The sequence below is a fragment of the Panicum hallii genome, chromosome 8 (assembly GCF_002211085.1).
Source record: "Panicum hallii strain FIL2 chromosome 8, PHallii_v3.1, whole genome shotgun sequence".
NCBI classification, from domain to species: domain Eukaryota; kingdom Viridiplantae; phylum Streptophyta; class Magnoliopsida; order Poales; family Poaceae; genus Panicum; species Panicum hallii.
Genome location: NC_038049.1, coordinates 20,539,796 through 20,561,045, shown reverse-complemented (window position 1 = coordinate 20,561,045; position 21,250 = coordinate 20,539,796).

The window sequence follows — 21,250 nt, the reverse complement described above, 5'->3', positions numbered from 1 at the left end:
GTGCGCAGAAGCTAACCCTGCGCGAAATCCTCTCTATCGAGCCCGCCATACAGAAACCTCTGAGATACAGTGAGGTCCCGATCTCCTTCTCTAGGGATGATCAGTGGACCAGCTTCTCCGAGCAGAGAAAAATCCCGCTCGTTCTAGATCCTGTCATGGTGGGCTCACAATTGACTCGAGTACTCATCGACGGCGGGAGCGGCCTCAACCTGCTCTTTGCGAGTACTTTGAAGAAGATGGGGCTGAACATCTCTAAGATGCTCACCCCTAGTCGAACTCCTTTCTACGGCATCATCCCAGGAAACGTGGCTCCACCACTCGGTTTAGTGGTCCTGCCAGTCACCTTCGGGACGAAAGAAAACTACCTCACGGAGTACATCAAGTTTGATTCATCATACCACGCCATCCTTGGCCAAATTTATGGCCGTGCCTGTCGGTGTTTTACCGGCTGCCCACCGAAGGGTATACCCAAGATGGTAAGTTTCAGGTGAGGAGACGCCGAGATCAGGAACTCGAAGGTGCAAGGAACACAAAACTTAGATAGGTTCGGGCCGCGAGATGCGTAATACCCTACGTCCTGTGTGGTGGTTTGTATTGCCTTGGGTGTAGAACGATCTTGATTATCTTATTTTGAGAGGGTCCCTGTCTATGATACTCAGGTAATTAGTATTGTCACACCCTAAATTTTAGAATGATGTTGTGTGCAAAATGTGGTGAAAGTATGTTTAAAAATTTAAATGCTAAGAAAAAGGGTTGGTTTTATATAATTATAATTTAATAAAGGTCCTTAGTGTTAAATAGATGAGAATGGGAAGTGGAATTCAAATACCTAAAGGTTGTTTTGGCAAAAGTCAAAAACTTGTGTTTAAATCGCAAATATAGGTGAAACTACACATAGGATGTATATGTAGTGTAGTTTTTAAATAGGATTTGTATAAAGTTTAGAAACTTTGCTAAGTTTTATATTAACTCCAAATCCTTAGCTCTTCTATGAATAAACCTTAAAGCAAAGTTGTACATTTTGAAAAACCCTTCATTTATGCTTTTGGGCCCATCTTCATTTGAGCTTTGGTTTGAAAGTTACTTGAGCATTATAGTGGGGTCCCTGTCCTTTCTGAAAATTTCAACCGGGTCCTCCTTCATCTACCTCCCTCCCTCCTCCTCTGTTTCTCTACCGCGCACAGCCGCCGCTCTGGCTGGCCATGTGTGCCACCCCCGCCGTCCCAGTGCCGCTCTGCACCGGGCCACGTGCCCTTCCCTGCCTCGCCGCCGCCTTCCCCGACCCCGCGCTGGCCGCCCCTGCCCTCTACACGTCGCACCTGTCGCCTGCCGAGCCGCGCTTCACCGCCGCTCACCGTCGCTGCGACCCGATCAGCGCCACCTCCTGCTGCCTGTAGATCCCACGTGCCGCTCTCCGGCCGGCCGCCACCGTAGTTTTCCCCCAGCTGCCGTCCTCCGCGCGCGCCACGCCAACCCTGCCGCTACCTGAGCTTCGTCGTGCCGCCACGCGCGCCGCCGGCGTGCTAGCTCCTGCTCCCGCGCAATCCCATCTTCTTCTGGACTCCGAGCGCATCCTTGAGTTCCTAACATAACCACTCTTGCATTTGCACACACACAATTCGCTCGTTCTTTCTTGCTCCGACCACCAACCCCACCGGACCTCCGCCGCGCCTCCTGGCCACCGTCGTCAGCCACCCATGCCACCCCCGGACTCCGATCCAGTGCTCCTAGAGCACCACCGTGATTCCCTTTAGCTCATCGACCCGCCCAATTTCATTTTCTTGCGCCCGAGTGTTGTTCCCCACAGTGCCGGTGAACTCCAGTTCGCCGCCCGTTCGGCCTCACCGTCGACAGCCCTCACCGCCGCTCCAATCCCCAGTCCAGAGCACAAACAGCATCCCCGTCGCCCGCTAGTGCTCCCCAGCCCGTCCAAACTCGCCCCCGTGCACCGGAACAGCCGGACCGCAGCGCCGACGAGCTCCTTGCTCCGCCACCGCTCGGCTTCGCCGTCGACCCGCTGATCCACTACCTCCTAGCCCCGGCCGAGCACCCCGTCAGCACTACATCATCACGTAGAAGCTCCTCGACTATTCCCCGCCACCCTCCGGCACCCTAGCCACCGGAACGCCGGTGAACCCCCTCGAAGCTCCGCCGCCCACCCCTGTTCGCCGCCGTTACGCTGCTACAGCTCCTCCCCGTCTCAGCCCCGACCACCCCCGTAACCGCCGTGAGTCACTGGTCATTTTCCCCCACGTGCCCCTCGCCGCCGGCAAGCCATCTCGCCGGAATTTGGTCGGCCATCGGTCAGACCTCCTGTGTAACCGGCTAGGGACTCGATTGCAAAGTTTTAAAAGTGTCCATGGGTCTATTTGTGAGAAAGTAGCACCCCTCCTTAAACACAATTCAGTCAACTTGTAAAATTCATAGGAATGTGTAGAAAAATCCAAAAATTGTCAAACTAGTTTTGTTAGAAACTAGGATTCAAGCTCTGCAACTTTTATTAATGAAGTTTGGTTTGAAACTAAATACTTTTGAATCTATTTTAAACCTATATAAAAGGGGTATTTTGTGCATAACTTTTGTATATTAACTTATTTTTTATGATTTTTGGTATGCAGCATCTTTAGGTCATGTATGAGCTTGTGTAAAAGTTTCAAGCTTAATACTGTTTGTAGTTTAAATTCTTTTAAACTTTTGCAAATCAAATTTGAAGTAGTTTAAATTTAATTAAGCTTATTCCTAAAGCTTCTATCATTAAATCTCTTTATCATAATTTAATATGTTGATAATTAGTTCATAATTAAATTTTCAAGACTTTATAGTTCTATTTACTCAGGGTTTGAATTTAAATTCAAATGTTTTAGTTTCTGTTTCTAGAAAATTATGAAAAATTCACCATAAGCTTATTTATTGAAAATAAACTTATTCACAAAAATTCAGGGTCAATATCTTTATGGTTTTCAAAATAAAAATCAAACTGGTTGAATTACTTCAACGTAATTCCATTAAAAATGACATAACCTAAGTACAAACAGTAGTTGGAACCCCACCCCCTTGTTACATGGGTTTATGTGCACTAATTTATTGGATTGCAACTTTATCGTGAAATAAAAACCTTAACTCAAGCACCATCTCACTTAAATCCTTGCATACCATGTAGAATCGACGACACTTGACGACGGAGACTATGAGCTAGTCCTGGAACAAGACCAAGGGTTTTCTGAAGACCCAATAAACGTCGCCGAGACTCTAACTGAAGCCCCGAACCAAAGTTCGGAAGTCTCTGACACTCCTGCCCTCAACCCCACTCAAGAAGGTAAGCCCCGGACATTAACCGCTATTTTTGCTACACTGCAATTATATCTATTTATATATGTCTATTTGTGCATTTACGTTTCTAGAAATTACTTTGAAACCTTAGTTGCATATTCCCAGGAACCTATGTATTGAATACTAGAACCTGAGTCCGACTAGTTGCTAAGCTAATAGGACCGGTAGAAGTCAAGTGATTGCCTGTCACTCACGAGCTTTATAGGAATTGTAATATTTACATTCTTGTAATCACTATAAGGATGACGGACGGGATTAATGTGAGGTATCATGGTTGAGATGATACCCCGTCTGTTTTGATAAAAGTTGTTAAGGTCGCAGTGTGTGGTAGTGGTGGCTAAGCGTTTGAAAGTACTAGCCACATGCCACGGAATATGGTAAAGCAGCAAGCCTAGTAACCAATCGGCCCGGCAAGTAGACATACCTCCCACCACTCGTAATTTGGTTTTTCTCACGCACCGACGTGTGGGAGTATGTTCCGCACAGCGGACAGGAGTACGGTCATGTAGTCGCGCTACAGACGTATGTCCTGCACAATTGGTGTGCGTACGGTCCTACAGTCTCTTGTGGTGGCCCTGTTCCACAACCCGGAATGAAAGGTAAATGGTTGCTTCGGAACGACCTTTTGGTGTTCCAAGCGTGTGAGTTAGGTTTGCCTTGCAAGGTTTGGAAACTCGATTTAGAATTGTCCATTTCTCGTGGAAAATGAGACTGCTTATTCCTTCTGCCACACGGAGTAAGAACTGTAACTATTGATGGAATAATCTTGATGAATGATAATCTCTACCTTGCTTGCCTAGTGTAGGTGCTTACCTAGATTGGCTAATCAAGTAGAATTTGAAAGCTAAAATTTGAAAGTGGATCATACTTTTCGTTGCTTTTCAGCTGAAATTAAAACTAGAACCTTTTTAATGCCTTCATGAGTCTAGTTACCTGGCTAAGTATACCATGAAGCGGGTAAGTCTTGCTGAGTATTAGTATACTCAGTCTTGCTAGTCTATCTTTCAGATATCACCTTCGAGAACCCCACGGATAGTTCTGCATGGCCAACTGTTCCGTATGGCTGGACAGTGGAGTGGGATCCATCCCCGGCTAGCAGTGACCCTCCTGAGTGACACCAAGCTATGGGCTGAGTGCGGTGTCAACCCTCGCGACGTGCGTAGTCACGTGTTTATTTTCCTTCCGCTGTAAACTTGGACAAGTTATGAGCTTGTCATGTTAAACACTGTTTGTATAAGTTTACATTTAGTTTGAAAAATGTTTGTAATAACGTTTGCGTATCTATGAATTAAAAGTTGAGGAGCTATGCTGTGATCGTAAACTCGCCTTCGTGTGAGGTAAACCTACTTCGATCCTGTTGAACCGTGGTTGTATCGGGCGGAGACCCGACAGACCAATGGGTTGTTCTGTTTGAAGTGCGTTGAGTTATTACCGGCTGTATAGCGATGGCTAGCGCACTTGAGCCGGAATAATTCAGGTTGGTTCTGCCGCACTGTCCTCCCTTATATATCCTGGAGATCAGGGTTACATGAATCCTAAGTGATACTAGCCAAGGAATCGTACCAGAACATATCTCGAGTAGATTCCTTCTGTATCGGTTAGCTTTATGTCCTATTTAAACAGGATACATAAGAGATAAATGAGATAAATAAGATGATTAAGAGATAAGACGGACTTAATCTCTTAAGCCTCTTTAAACTACGCTATGTACACAGTCCCGTGGCTCCGGGTCCGACAAGCCCCCGAGCTCTTTATAGCTTAGTACTACAGGCTTCTCGAGTACTTTCGAAGTAGTCTTCAGCCTCTTTTGAAGCTTCGTCTTGAAGTCCTTCTTCAAGTACTTACTTGGCTGCATCGAAGCTATGAGGTGCTCATGCCCCAAATTATATTTTAGATATGGTGTGCGATTGGAAAATTGCACTTCATATGGAGTAGCCCCCGAGCCTTAGGTTGAATCGGAGAATCAGGCTGAGGGTCGCATTAATCTTGAATCTTCCTTACTTTTTCAAAATAAATTCAAAAAAATAAGTAGTCGATGCCACGTATCCCGCAGCCCTCGAGCCTTGAATCCAAATCTCCCAGGTTTGGAAATAAGGATCCAAAAGTCGTGGCATGCAGTGTAAAAATGTCCATATGGTAAAAAAACTGATGTGATGGTACAAATGATGGAATTTAGATTAGACATTCAAAAAACCCCTTTTTTCGGGACAATTAGCCCTGAAAAAATGGTTAAATGAATATTTTATCTAAACAATCCACCAAATGACCTGTCAACTTCTAAATATTCCGTGAAATGACTCTTCAACTTCAAAACAGTAGAATTGTTCCCAGCCGCTGGTTATTTAACCCCGCGGTAACTCCAAGTAAAAACTGTGCTTTCAATCTGCAGTCTGCCAAGAGCCGCCAAAATCCCCAAATAGAGCCGCACTCCGCCTTCATCCTCCCAAAGAAATCCCAATCCCCCAGATCTCCCTGCCCCTCTCCAGAGATGGCGCCCAAGAAATCAGAGAAAGAAGGGAAGAAGAAAGAGGCGCAGCCGCCTACCGGAGAGTGGACACACAGTAAGTGCTCCCTCAACGATCTCAATAGGCTAGTTTCTGAAGGATTGCTCCAAGACAAGAATCTTGTCAATTGGCGCCCCTCATTCCGCGAACCTTTCCCCATGGAAAATGTTGACGAAATCATCACATTTTACCATTTTGCCAAACGGGGTCTGGCCGTCCCCTCTTGTTCTTTTTTCCGCGGCCTCCTTTACTATTACGGGCTTGAGCTCCATCACCTCAACCCGAACTCAATTTGCCACATCTCGATTTTTATCCATTTTTGTGAAGCCTTCCTTGGAATCGAACCTCACTGGGATCTTTTCCGCTTTCTCTTTCGCGTCAAACCACAACCCACCGCCAAGAATCCTTCCGTTGTATGGGGCGCCGGCGTCCAACTCAGACAACAAGCCGGCAACAAGTATCTTACGTACAAATTCCCCTCCAACATTCCCGGGTGGAAAAATCACTGGTTTTATATCAAAAATCATGCCCCCAACTCCCAGAAAAGTCAAACAGTCCACCTGTTGTGAGGCCGGAGTGGAACATCGAGCTTTCCAGGGGGGACATGGATCAAGTTGAGGAGCTGTTAGACACCATAGCAGCGCACAAGCTGATGGGAGTGACCGGCACATCCGTCATGTTTTCCTTTTTCAAATGCTGAATCCAACCAATCCAGCAACGCCACCATGTTGGCTTCGAGTACACGGGTGCTGAAGATCCGTCTCGCATGTGCGCAGAGGAGCTGTCAGACGAAGCCGCGCTCCTCCGAGTCAAGCGGGTGCTGTTGGACGTGGATGTCGTCCCCTACGTCCCAGGACTGTTCTGAGCGTGAAGTCCTCCAAGACTGGTGAGTACTCGACTACTTTTTGTTGAAAACAAACTCTGTTCTGCCGCTGCTAACTGAAAACCTTCTGTAGGGGCACACCGAGCTGTACCGGAGCTACCCGCCGCAGCCCGGCATCCCCCGGCCGGACCACCTCCTCCCCAGCGCCGCGGCCGAAGCCAAGAGGACCCGAGTAGACGAGGCTCTACCCAGCAGTGAGTCTACAGAGGGCGGAAGCCCCCGAGTGGAGAAAGAAGCCGAGGAGGAGGCGAGTAGAGGCGACTCCCACGGACCATCCGTGGAGTTGGCCGATACTCTGCCTGCAGTCCTGCAGGGTCGCCGGTTGCGCGCAAGTGAAAAGCGCAAGAAATCGAGTCCTCCAGGTATGAAGATGCTGCCTTGTTGTCATACACCAATGTTGTTGCATGCTAACATTTCCCGTTTGCAGTCCTCCAGCTTGTCCACCCCGGCCCGGGCGCCCAAAAATGGAAACAAACCCAACGGCCTCTGCAGCGGTTACCATTGCCGTGGCGGGCACCGCGCCAGAGGCTGGTGTGACCCCGGCGCTGACAACAAGTACCCCGCGACGGGCTATGCGGGTGAAGAAGGCGGTCATGAAGAAGTCGACACTGTAAGTTTGCACTCTGTTGCATAGTAATCATTCAGCCCTTCTCAACTTGCATGATGGTATAACTGAGTCTGCTTTATTAGGTCTGCAAGCGCCGCTCCACGCAAGTTGAAGCCAGCCGCTGCTATTCCAACCCCCGAGCCAGCAGCCCTAGAGGAGCCCACGCCCCAGGAGCCAGCGCCCAAGGCAGACGCGACGCTGCCTGACTTGCCGTCCCCCGAGCCACAACAAGCCGAAGCGAGGGCCGGTGGCGAGGAACAAGTCGAGGCCTCTGACGCCGCTCCTACGGATAGCGCAGGTAAGCATCTGACCGCCCAAGGCTAGCTGCCTAGACCCAGGCATTATGTACTGAAAACATCTGGACTTGCAGGTGCCCAGCAGCCACCTTCTGGGGAGGCCGCAGGGACCTCAAGTCCCAAGGAGCTGCTGATGGCCGAGCTCGGGTGCTAGGACGTCATCACCACTGATCTGGTGGATGACACAATGCTAATGGCTGGCAACATAAAGACCTTGAAGAAGGCATAGAAGGAACTATATGACTTTGCCATGGTAAGACTTGAGTACTTTTCGCTTGTATGCATTGTCGAGTTGTTTGTCTGACTCCCCTCCTCACAGAAGAAATCTGAGAAGTTAAAGGCGGTCGTGAGTGGTCACCAAGAGCTTGCTGCCAAGGAGAAACGCATATCCGAGGAGCAAACGAAGAACAGCTACCTCCGGAGAGAACTCGACATGCTGAAGCAGGAACGTACTCGAGAGACATGGCTTCTCAAGAATGACCTACGCAATCTCGAGGAGCGGCTCAAGGAAGAGAAGAAAGCGCACCAAGGTAGGCCTTTTTCCTTCATCGAGTACTTTCCTTTAGCAGGTTTCCTTGGACGCTGAAAATATCTTCACCGCAGAGCTTAGGAAAATCTTAAAATACAAAGAAGAGCTACTTACTGATGTGAAGAATATGCTGTATCGCCGTACAGATGATGTTGAGAGGCTGTAGAAGGTAGTCGCCGATACTGAAGAACAGTTCGCTGATTGCCTTCGGCAAATCAAGACGCTTGGGCGAGGAGAAGGGGCGGTGGGAGAAGGAACAGGAGATCCTCAGGGAAGCCACCCAGATGCTCGTGGATATGGTGGATCCAGCGGAAGAAGGTGAAGTAGACAAGCAGCCACTGCCGGAGCGACTTCGTGGGGCGCCGAAAAGAGTTTTCAAGTTCCTCGCGGAAGCCCCGGTCGCATGCGTCAGCCATGCCCCTGCATTTGTGAAATCTTTTTGGCCAGAAGCCCCGCTGGGAATGTTCGCGTAGGGAGTGGCTGCGGAGTGCACTGAAGAGCAGTTCAACAAGTACCTCCAAGAAGCCCAACCTGTCGCAGATCAGATAGTACAAAGTGTACTGCAAGATTAGGGTGTAAAGAACAAGTACTCATTGTCTTGCAAATATTCTTATTTGATATATCCTCTTGTGTATGCCTTAGATGAACTGTCATCCAGACTTAAAGGCAAAGTAGTCAACACTGCCCCGAGTGTACCGACCCGAGAAGTAGTCGTAGCAGCTCCGAGTAGGAACCCAACTAACAAGTTAGCCGTAACCTGATCGGGAAGGTCTAACCTGTTAGGAAAGAACGCGAGCATCGTCGCGAGATTGCCGTGTTTTATGGCAAAGAAAATGAAACTACCCTGAGTGCACCGACTCTGGGTGTAGTCGAGATCGCTCCTTATGTGAGCACGTCCAACAAGTTAGGTATAAACCAATCGAACGGGTCGAATTTGTTGGGAAAAGACGTGAGCATCGTTGCGCAGCTGCCGTGCTTCTGGCAAGGAGTCGAAATTGCCCGGAGTGCAACGACTCTAGGCATTGTCGATGTAGCTCCGTATGCGAGCCCATCCAATAAGTTAGGTATAAACTAATCGAACAGATCGATCTTGTTGGGAAAGATGCGATCGTCATCGCAAACGACCGTCAAAGGTCATGGCGAGAAGTCGATAAAGCATGGACGTGTCGTAGCCTCCGCCAAAGCTTGCGACAAGAAGTCGATGTATCATGATCATGGCCGTAGCCTCCGTAAAACTCATAACAAGAAATCAATTTGTATAAAACATACATGAGGCCGTAGCCTCCGTGTGTTCACAGAGAAATTTACAATCCAAATCTTGTGACACGTAGCCTCCAAATTGATTTGGAAGAAAAAGACCACCTGAGCGCCCGGAGATCAGCTATCTCCGAATATTTTCTCATGGGTAGAACTTGAGCAGGTTCTGAATGTTCAAGAGTTTGGAACATCTTGGCCCTCGGGATATTGTAGTCGATACGATCCTGATCTTATAACCTGCTTGATGACGAACAGACCTTCCCACCTTGAGTTTAGCTTGTGTAGGCCAGACTCGTCTTGGATGCGACGTAGGACCAAATCACCTATGCTGAATGACCGTTCCCTCACGTTGCGATCGTGATATCGCCGAATCCCCTGCAAGTATCGGGCTGACTGAACAAGAGTGGTGCAGCGAGCCTCTTCGACAGAATCGAGCTCTAACTGCCTTGCTTCGTCCGCCTCGCCTTCATTGTACATTTCAACCCGTGGGGATTTTCACATGATGTCGGCCGGTAAGATAGCTTCAGAGCCGTAGACGAGGAAAACCGGAGTTTGTCCTGTGGCTTTGGACGGCTGAGTCCGGAGCCCCTAGACGACATGTGGCAACTCATGTATCCACTTTCCTCCTTTCTTGCTGTTTTCATCATAAAGTCTTTTCTTGAGGCCCTCAATTATCATGCTGTTCGCCCTTTCAACTTGATCAACTGCCCATGGGTGTGCAACAGAGACATATTTGACTTCGATGCACGCATTTTCACAGAACTCCCAAAACTGGTTAGCCGTGAAGTTTGATCCCAGGTATGTGATGATGGTATTCGGGAAGCCGAAGCGATGCAAGATATCAAAGATGAAATCAAGAACCTGATCTGGCGTGAGCTTGGCTATCAGTTTGTACTCGATCCACTTGGTGAACTTGTCGATAGCCACCAATACATGGGTGAAACCACCTGGCGCTGTTGTGAAGGGTTCAATCATATCTAGGCTCCAGCAAGCAAACGGCCAAGATGGCGGTATGGTGTTGAGACTGTGAGCCGGGATGTGAGATTGCTTTGCAAAGAATTGGCAGTTTTGGCATCTCCGTACGAGGTCTTCAGCATCGGTCACTGCAGTGGGCCACCAGAAACCAACTTGGTATTCTTTTCCCACCAGCGTCCTCGAAGCTGCATGATTGCCGCAAACGCCCTCATGTATCTCCCGCAATATGTCGTAACCGTCTTCTTTCGTGACGCACTTCATGAGCACCCCTGATTGTGCGCCACGCCGATAAAGCTTGCTGTCGACCAGGACGAAACCCTTGCTTCTGCGCATGACACAAGCTGCCTCTGCGCTTCTTGCGTCCACCCCTGCTGGAAGTTTTTGATCCCGGATGAAGTCGATGTAAGCCTCTCTCCAGTCCTCCCTAAGCATCATAACCTCCTGATCAGGCTGGTGAAGGCCATTATTAGTGGTTACCTGAGGTGAGGACTTAATGGATGGCTGTTTCAGCTCTTGGACAAAAATTCCCACTAGAACCTGAGCACGGGTGGATCCTAGCTTGGACAATATGTCCGCGCCAATGTTGTGTTCCCGTAACATATGATGAACCTCTAGGCCAGAAAATTTATTTTCCAGCTTGCGCACTTCTTGTACATAAGCGTCCATCGTCTCCTTATTACAATCCCACTCTTTGTTGACTTGCTGAACGACAAGAAGAGAATCACCATATACAAGTAGTCGCTTGATCCCTAGTGATATCGCCAAACGTAGCCCGTGAAGCAAGGCTTCATACTCGGCTTCATTGTTGGATACCTCCCAAAGGATCTGAAGGACATACTTCAACTATTTGCCCCGTGGAGAAATAAATAGGACCCCAGTGCCACCGCCGTCGAGCTTGAGAGATCCATGATCCAATGCTCTGGCTTGTCGACTGGAGTTGGAATTTGATTCTCTCTCCACTCAGCCATGAAGTCGACTAGAGCTTGAGACTTGATTGCAGTGTGTGGCTTGAAGTCAATAGACAAAGCCCCCAGTTCAACTGCCCACTTTGATATACGCCCAGTGATGGCATCTTGATTATGAAGAATATCCGTCAAAGGGAAATCCGTAATCATAATGATCTTGTACTCATCGAAATAATGGCGCAACTTCCTTGAGGCAATCAGAATTGCATATAAAGTTTCTAAACTGCCGGGTACCGCACCTTGGATTCGGAGAGTACCTTGCTGACGAAATATACAGGCCTCTGCACTCCAAATGCATGGCCTTCCTCACCTCGCTTGACTACAATAGCACTGCTGACAACATGAGTTGTTGCCGTGATGTAGAGTAGTAGATCTTCCCCCGGCAGTGGTGCTGTAAGGACGGGTGGAGACTGAAGGTGATGTTTCAGATCTTGCAGGGCCCACTCGGCCTCCTCCGTCCATTGGAACTTATCTTGGCATTTCAGAAGCTTGGAGAAGGGTAGTCCTCTCTCCCCGAGTCGGGAGATGAACATGTTCAGAGCTGCCATGCATCCTGTTAGCTTCTGCACATCTTTGACTGTGGCCGGAGCCTCCATATCAGTGATGGCCATGATCTTCACAGGATTGGCCTCAATTCCCCTGCTGTTGATGATAAACCTGAGCAATTTCCCTGATGGTACTCTGAAAATGCATTTGGTTGGGTTGAGTTTCCACCGAAATCTGCACAAGCTGCTGAACGTTTCTTCCAACTCTGCGATCAAGTCATCGGAATTCCTGGTCTTGATGACCACCTCATCCACGTAGGCTTCAACGTTCCGGTGTAGCTGATCAGCAAAGCACATCTGGATTGCGCGCTGATAAGTAGCTCCCGCGTTTTTCAACCCAAAGGACATAGTTTTGTAAGCATATGTCCCGTACGGGGTGATGAACACGGTCTTGATTTGATCTTCCTCCTTGAGCGCAATCTGGTGATAACCCGAATAACAATCAAGAAAACAGAGAAGCACACATCCCGCCATTGAGTTGATGACTTGATCAATGCGCAGTAGCCCGAAGTGATCCTTTGGACAATGCTTGTTGAGATCAGTGTAATCAACGCACATTCTCCATTCGTTATTCTTTTTCTTTACAAGAACGGGATTAGCTGCCCACTCTGGATGGATTACTTCTTTAATGAATCCAACCACGAGGAGTTTAGCTATTTCCCGTTTGATTGCCTCACGCTTGTCGTGGGCAAACCTCCGCAGGCGTTGCTTTTTGGGCACAGCCTTTGGGTGTACATTCAGACTATGCTCGATCAGCTCCCTGGGCACCCCTGGCATATCCGCTGGTTTCCACGCCAATATGTCTCGGTAAGCCCGAAGGAAACTAACGAGCGTGAGTTCCTATTTTTCATCTAAGCCCGCACCGATGACGGCGGTCTTAGATGAGTCACCCTCCTGGAGCTGGATCGACTTGAGGGCCATGTCACCAGTCGACTGGATGCTCAGCTTGCTGGCCTTTCTTGAAGGGATCTCCAGCCTGGCTTGGGAGAGCTGTTGCGGGGCCGCGAGTACTTCTCCTAAAGCATCTGGCACACGCGTAGTCGAAGCATATTGTGTCGCCTCCTAGTTGCAATCATATGACTTCTTCAAGTCGCCTCGGAGAGTGAGTACCCCACTTTGTCCTGGCATCTTAAGAAGCAGATAAACATAATGCGGCACTGCCATGAATTTGGTGAGTGCCGGACGACCCAGTATAGCATGATAAGAAGATTCGAAGTTAGCAACTTCGAATTTAACGAACTCGGTGCGATAATTCTCCCTCGTGCCGAAAGTAGCAACTTTGAATTTAATGAACTCGGTGCAGTAATTCTCCCTCGTGCCGAAGGTGACTAGAAGAACCACCGTGCCAAGTGGGTGCGCCGCGTTACCTAGGATGATGCCGTAGAAAGGAGACTTGCTCGGAACCAGCATGCCCGTGAGGTCCAGACCCATCTTCCTCAGAGTGCTGGCGAAGATGAGGTTGAGACCACTCCCACCGTCGATGAGCACCTTGGTGAGCTTGACCTCTACCACCACTGGATCCAGGACCAGGGGGAACTTGCCGGGCTCCGAGAAGCTCATCCACTGATCATCGCAGGAGAACGAGATGGGGACCTCCGACCAACGAAGTGGCCGTGGTACCGCCGGCTCGATGGACATGATCTCCCGGAGAAGCAGCTTCTGGTCCCACCTGGAGCCGAATTCTCCCTCTCCCCCGAAGATGACGTTGACGGTCTTCGAAGCATCCTGGAACTTCGCGTTGTGCCCTTGGTCCTCTTGGTCGTCATCCTCAGGTTCCTTGTCTGTAGGCTTCTTGTTCTTCTTACCACCACTGGAGTTGCTGAATGTCCTCCGGAGGTGGTAACAGTCGATGGCCGCGTGATTGGCACCTGGGTGCCATGGGCATTTCTTCTGCAGGAGCTTCTCGAACTCCTCCTGCATCGTCAACTTCTTGCATCGTGAGGGATGATCCACAGCCGCGATGAGATCATCTGGCCTGTGCTTTCGGGGTGGACCCGAATAGTCCCACTGGCCTTTGTCGTTGCGGTTGTCATTTGGATGCCTCAGATTGCTATCTCGGCGTCGCGGGAACTGCTCCCGCATCTTCTCCTCTTGTTCGGACCAGTCGTGCATCATGTCACGAAGGCCCGCAATAGTGTTCGGCCTATTCCGCCCGAAGTCTCTGTAGATGCCGGGGTGGGTGATGCCGTTGTAGAAGCAGTCGATGATGTCGTCCTCCAAGATGTTCGCGATGGTAGCGTGAACGTCGAAGAAGCGACGTGTGTAGGACCGCAGGAGCTCGTTATGTTCCTATTTACACTGAGCAAGATTGTGATGAGTACCTGCGCGAGCGATCGCTCCCTAGAAGTTGTCGATGAAGACCTTCTTGAGTAGTTCCCAGGAGTCGATCGAGTTACTGCTGAGGCTCTCTAGCCATGTGAGCGGTGCAGGGTCCAAAGCCATCAGAAAGTAGATGACCTTGGTGATGTTGGAGCCCCCTGCGACTTCAATGGCCGTGGAGTAGCACCGTAGCCATTGCTGAGGAGCCTGCTTGCCGTCGTACTTGGTGATGCCGATCGTCTTAAAACCCTCAGGCTACTTATAGCTGCTGAACCATGTGGAGAAAGCTGGGAAACGGTTGCTGCAGTCAGTACCTTCAGTCTCGACTTCTTCACGAACCTTGCGCCTGGAGTCGATCACGGACCGCACATCGTGGCCTTCATTAATGTCCTGGCATTGGTCTTCTGGAGGAGGTCGATGATTGGCCTGTCGCGGGTTACCCCCTGGAGGTGGCTGCTGCCTCCCGCCAGGAGCCTGGCTCCCGCGAGCGTTGTTGTTCTTATGGCTAGGCTGAAGTCGAGGGCGACCGCCAGCCGTTCGGCTGTGAGCCTGGCTCCGACTCTCACCCACGCGCTCCTCCCTGATAGTAGACACCGGGTTTTGCTGATCCAGCTGGATCCAGGCCCTCTGCACGTAAAGAAGTGCTTGGCGCACATTCAGATCGTTACTGCACTCGAGTATGGCCATAACCCTGGTGATGTTGGCCACTGGGGTCCTAAAGCCCCGTTCGCTTACGGCGGCAAATTCAGGGTCAAGATCGCGATGCATAGATCGCCTGCGCTCGTTAACCCTCCTCCGCCGGATCGTGCGGGCCCTATGCCTGGCCCTCCGTGCCTCATGATCGGCGTCGTTCTCGTCGCCGGCGTTGGCTGTGGCCTCATCTTCGGAGACCGCATCAAATTCGATGATGGGAAAATTGCCATCATCCTCGCCTTCTTCCGCCATTAGCACCTGGTGGGAGACGAGCTCATCAGAGCTCGCGTCGACTAGTTCAGTCGACTCCTCCGCCACGGTGGCCAACGGCCTGCCTTCCTGGAAAGGCAAAGGCTCGAGGTGGGCCACAAGTCGATCCTCAGCCTCGAGTAGATCGGAGAGCTTCATGCCCTCCAATGTACGAAACGCCCCTCCGGTGTGGAGGTGATCATTAGATCACTAGCGCAAAAACAACCCGAGGCCCCCTGACATGCGGTGGCTTCGGCCCCTCCAAGTTGGAGCAAAGAATCCAGGTCCTTCTGTAACACGTAGAGGGACTCGGAGATGTCGGCCTCCTGAAGATCAGTGGCCAAATTGCGTGAACCGAGTCGGGATTGGCTACGCGAATCCTTAAATTGGAATGAGTCCAACCCAAGGAAAGTTACCGCAGTGCCAGATGAAGTCGCTCCGGGAGCTGACTCCACCTCGATCTTTACAGCGGAAGCATGGATCGACAAGTCATTGAGATCATCAACGAACTTGTCGAGGCCACTGCGAAGACCCGCCGCGGGAGTCTTTGGCTTCATGTCGATGAGGAATCGACGGAAATGCCCGCACCATCTACGATGCAGACCCACGAGCCAAAAACAAATATTGTGCCCTGAGAGGGAACTGACCTGGTGAATTGAAAAGATGCCATCAAGCTCGCCGGTGGATCTTCGACGCGCTCCCCTACCTTGCGCGCTAGCTGTCGGTATTTTAGGTGAGGAGACACCAAGATCAGTTTAACATCCAGGTAGTTAGCAACCTAGACACTAAGTTTGGATGCCTTATATGTATGCATGCTATGGTGTGTATAAGTTGTAAAGAGAGCTAGGGGTATATTTGTAATTATTGAATTGTATAAGTATTTGAGTGTAATTGGGTAAAAGTACTACTAAGTGTCAAATCTAAATAACTATAGAGAAGAAAAGTACAAAAGTTAAGTTAAAACCTAAGAAAAATAGACTTTATATGAAACTAAGGACCTATGTGTAATTAACACAAAAATATAAGGGTTTACATGTGAAATGGTTGAAAGATAAAAGTAAAACTCAGATTTACTCAAGGGCTAAAGTGTAAAAAGGCTAGTCATGATTACACTGCTGGCAACCTTGCAAAAAGACCCTAAACATTAAAGCATTTTGTTTGAATTATAACAAAAAGTTTATAATTTGAATTGTGTTCAAAAGTTTAAAATAAAACTGTATCCTTTGAGATTTTGAACTTGAACCCTAAAGCATTATTGTAGGATTGGAAATTCTTTACAACTTTGCTTTAGACATTTTTCTCACTAGGATTTTGTATCAATAAAATCTTTCTTTACAGAGGAGTCCCTGGAAGTTTTTCTATTTACAAATGGGTCCTCCTGACACCTGCCTGTTCTTCTTCCTCTGTCATCCTCGCTTCCTCTCTGCTCTGCTTCTGCTCCCGCCGCCCATCGTCGGCGCAGTACCCGAGCTCCACATCCAGCTGCTGTATATGCCCACGCGTCGCCTGAGAGTCTTCCAACGCCCTACCTCCTCTCCGTTGTCTCCTTCCCCGCGCGCCACATCGCTTCCCCTCCTGTCTCGGACTGCCAGCACCACTGGCCGCGGCAACCTCTTGCTCATCCACCGCCAGACCTTAGTAGCCGCCTCAGGCCACAATGCTACCTCCCTCCTCACTCTTTCCATTCCTGGTAATCCATTCCAAGCAGCTCGAGCCTCCTCTGCGTGTGTGCCGACGGCCGCCGCCCACCTCCATTGTCGCCGCCCTCTGCTCCACGTCGAGCTTCCCCTTCCGACCTCCCTCTCCTTGAGTTGAGCCTCGGAATCGGGCCCCCTCCTCGCCCTAAAGATTCTAGGCCACGCGCCATCCCCATTCCTCACCCGAGCTCACCGGAATTCGGGCCGCCGCTCGCCGGAGCTACTGCTCCCGTGGGCAGCTCGCCACCGCCCCTCCCCACTCTTCCCAAGACCCTCTACAGGTAGCCCTTGACTTCCTGACGCTTGCTCTCCCCTTGCCCCTTGCCGCCGACCCCGGGGATCGCTGGATTTTGGCCGGAACCGAGCTCTCCCCGCCGGCCATGGCAGCAAGGACTGGAGTGTAAAGATTTAAGTTCTTCCAAGGGCCTAAACGCAAGAGTTCAGTCCTTTCCTCTCGTTCAAATCAGTGAAGTTCAAAAATGTGTAGAAAATCATAGAAAAATCAGAAAAATACCAAACTTATTGTGTTAGAATCCTTGTGATGAATTCTACAACTTTTATTTCATAATCATGCTATGAAAATGCATAGTTTGTTCTGTATTTTAAATGCAAGTAAATAGATGCTTTAATTGAATTTTATGATCTATAGCCTTGCTGCTATTGGTTTTTGGAGCATGTGTTGCATGTGGTGTAAGTAGCCTTGTGTAAATTTTTGAGGCTTAGATTAGCTCTCTAGCTAGAATGTTTTTGCTACCTTTGTTATATATTCATGAAAGCTTCACAAATTAATTTCAAAAGCATCTGTGCATATTTAGGGATGAAGTTTTTACCATAACTTGATCTTTGTAAGTATGATCCATCATAAAAATTTGAGAATTAGAAACCTAATATAACTTGAGTTATAAAATTTCAAGCTTAAATTCAAAGGTAATTCATAAATAATAATTATTATGCATGAAAAATTATGAAACTTTTCTGGAATACTAGTCTTGAGTAGTTTATGATGTCCTTAAGTTTTGAACCCTAGTTTTAGTGTAAAGCTTCAGTTATAATTGCATCTTGAAATTTCAATCTTGATCTTGTTTAATTTTGTGGCTTAATTCCTTTTAGAATAAAATTCCAATAAAACTACAGTAATTAGATCTAATACCAATCTATGTTCAGTAAATTTTGTAGCTCCTGTTTTGAAATATCTTGCTCTGTAAAAATTATTCAAGTTAAACATATTGTTTAATTAAGTGAATTGTTCTAATTATCTATTGTATAAAATATTTAGAGTAATGTTATTTCAATTAAACCCACTTAGAATAATTTTCATAAGTATTAATTTATTTTTCCTAATTTAAGATTTGCTTAATTAATCCAAAGTTAGCCATAATTAAATAATAGCCTAAGGTTAATTACAATGTTTAGCTAATAAAATAAATGGAGATTGCTAAGTGTGTTTAGTGTTGCATATGGTAACCAGATATGCTACCTAATGTTGTTAATTGGATGTTTAGAGTAACCCACCCTGTTGCCTATCGAGACTAGTTAGTTTAGTTAATACTCGATAAATGACTGCCCAGTGCAGGGTAGTTAGGTTGTTTATTGAAATGTAACATTCTTTTAGTTGGATTGCAACTTTATTGTGAAATAACATAAAAGTATATGCATTCCATAACTTGTAACTCTGCATCTCATATAGACTCGACCACTCTCGCTGACGGAGATTATCAGCTAATCCCGAAACCAGAAGGAGGTTATTCTGAAGAACCCGGGAATTTTGTCGTGGAGTTCTCTGAAGCCCCGAACCAAGGTTTGGAAGATATTAATTTGACTAACCCCAACCCCACCAGCGAAGGCAAGCCACAAACTATACTATTTATATATGTCTTTATGCATTAAGTTCTTAGGAGTTGTTTGGAAACCTTAGCTGCATAATTCCATGAACCAATGTATTAAACACTAGTACTTGAGTCCGAATAGCTACTCTGCTTATAGGACCGGTAGAAGTCGGGTGATTTCCTGTCACTCGCGCGATATAGGGATTGTAATGTTTACTTTCCTGTATTCACTATAAGGATGACGGACGGGAATTTTGTGGAGTATCATGTTTGAGATGATACCCCGTCTGTGTTGTTGAACTGGATAAGGCCGCAGTGTGTGGTAGCGGTGGTTAAGCGTTTGAAAGTACTAGCCACATGCTGTGAAATATGGTAAGCGGTAAGCCTAGTAGCCAATCGGCCCGAGGAGTGGATATACACCCCACCACATGTATTTGCTTCTTTTGGTTACTTGGTTCGACGTGTAGGAATACGTGTTGCTGGGCAACCAGGAGTACGGGTTTTGTAGTCGCGCTACAGACGTACGTCCTGCACTTTGGAAGTGCGTATGGTCCTGCAGTCGCTTGTGGTGGATCTGATCCACGAGTCGGAATGAAAGGTAAACGGTTGCTTCGGAACGACCCTTTGGTGTTCCAAGCGTGTGTGTTAGGTTTACCCTTGCAAGGTTGAATTCGATTCAGAATCGTCCGCTTCTCACGATGGTTGAGACTGCTTGATCCCTTTACCACATAGAGTAACAAGAGTAAATTTGTGACTATCAAAGATGATGTTTTGATTAAAGATTCTACCTTGTTTGAGTAGACATAGGAGCTTACCTAGAATGGTAATCAACTAGAACCTGAAAGCTAAAAGTTGAAAATAAGGATCTACTCTTTGATGCTTTTCCGCTGAAAACTCTACCCAAATACCCGAAAAGCCTGCATAAGTCTAGATAGATGGCTAAGTATACCATGAGCGGGTAAGTCTTGCTGAGTATTAGTATACTCAGTCTTGCTTTTGTTGATTTACCTCAGGTAATCCCACTGATGAACCAGCATTCATTACACCGTGGCCCTACCCCCTGCCTGATGGTTGGTCCGTGGAGTGGGATCCGTCCCCGGCCAACACAGATTCCGCCGAGTGATATCGTGCCAGGGCTAGCATGATATCTGTAATAACGACGTGTACAATATTTACGCTTTTAAACTCCGCTGCTTTGTCTTAAAACTAAAACCCGTTTTGTAATAATCTCCCTTCACTGGGAACTGATGATGCTTTGTGTACTTTTGTAATATATTTGCCTGTGATGTAAAATGTAATGGCATTTATATCTCTGGATTCACCTTCGTGTGAGGTACCTTGTTGGATCCTGCGTTCGGTGGTTTATCGGGACGTTACCCGACAGGCCAATAGGATTATACCGTTTGAAGCACGAGGTAGCCCTCCAGAGAGGACTCACGTACTTGAGCCGGTATAATTTAGGTTGGTTCTGCCACAGCTGGTATCAGAGCTAACAAGTGTACTCTGGATATATATTTAGCCTTAAAAATAATTTATAGTATAAAATTTGATTAATCAAGTATTTGCGAACTATGTTGGGTTCGTTAAGGCTTATGTGTAGTACGTAAAGCCCTAGGGTAATGTTATTAAGGGAATTAGAGGTGGCTGTACTATATATATAAATAACTCTAACTCCCAGCATTACTTTTCTGTTAAAACTTAAATTTATGCACAATCCAACCTTACTTTCTGTAACGACATCTTCGATCGTGAGGTAAGAAGGTAAGGATCCTCAGCCAACTGAGGGAGCTTGGCCTTCCTGTCGGTGATACGAACCGAACGCTGTTTCTCAAGCAGTGGCTTACTTGAGATGCTGCCAATGTACCAACTTTTGTTGACTACATTGGGAGTAGATGGTTCGGCGCAGGGTATGGCGATCGCTGTTCATACCCCCGCATTTTGCGGTACCCCCCGTGAATACGTTGTTTCGACAACGTATGTTAACGTTGTCTGTACGGCGGTAATAGTACAGATGTTGTTTCTATAGTGAGCAGTAATGAATGGGGACGCTTTCATGACATGCTGGCATGAAAGGTTCATTGGACATATATATATGTATTGTGGTTTTCTGCAGGTACACTAACCACGATTACGAAACTAGGACGGATAGAACTTATCGACTAGTTAATAGAGAGAGACGTATTTATATTGTGCCACCGTAACTAACCACGTAAGACCAAGATTACTTGGCAGTTATTTTTGTTTGTGAGATCGAATAGTGCGTGCATGCATAATACATTAATCAACAAAATGGATCTTTAATTTTGTTGCTTTAAGAAATAGGTAACATGTTGGTATTTCTTAGTCTGGGTAAATAGTAATCTTTAGCTGAGTCCCTTAAGTATCCATCTGATTTCCAGCCTTTGCTGTTATCAGAATCATCTATCTTAATCCATTTACCTTGTGAGCTTTCCGCAGGGTAAATATATCTTACCATTTGCATTGTTGTCGCAGATGGCTGCTCCTTCCAATGCCTTTTGGGATCAGGAGGGGCACTTCCACACCAATGCTTTACATTGGGAAGGGTTTCCTCGTC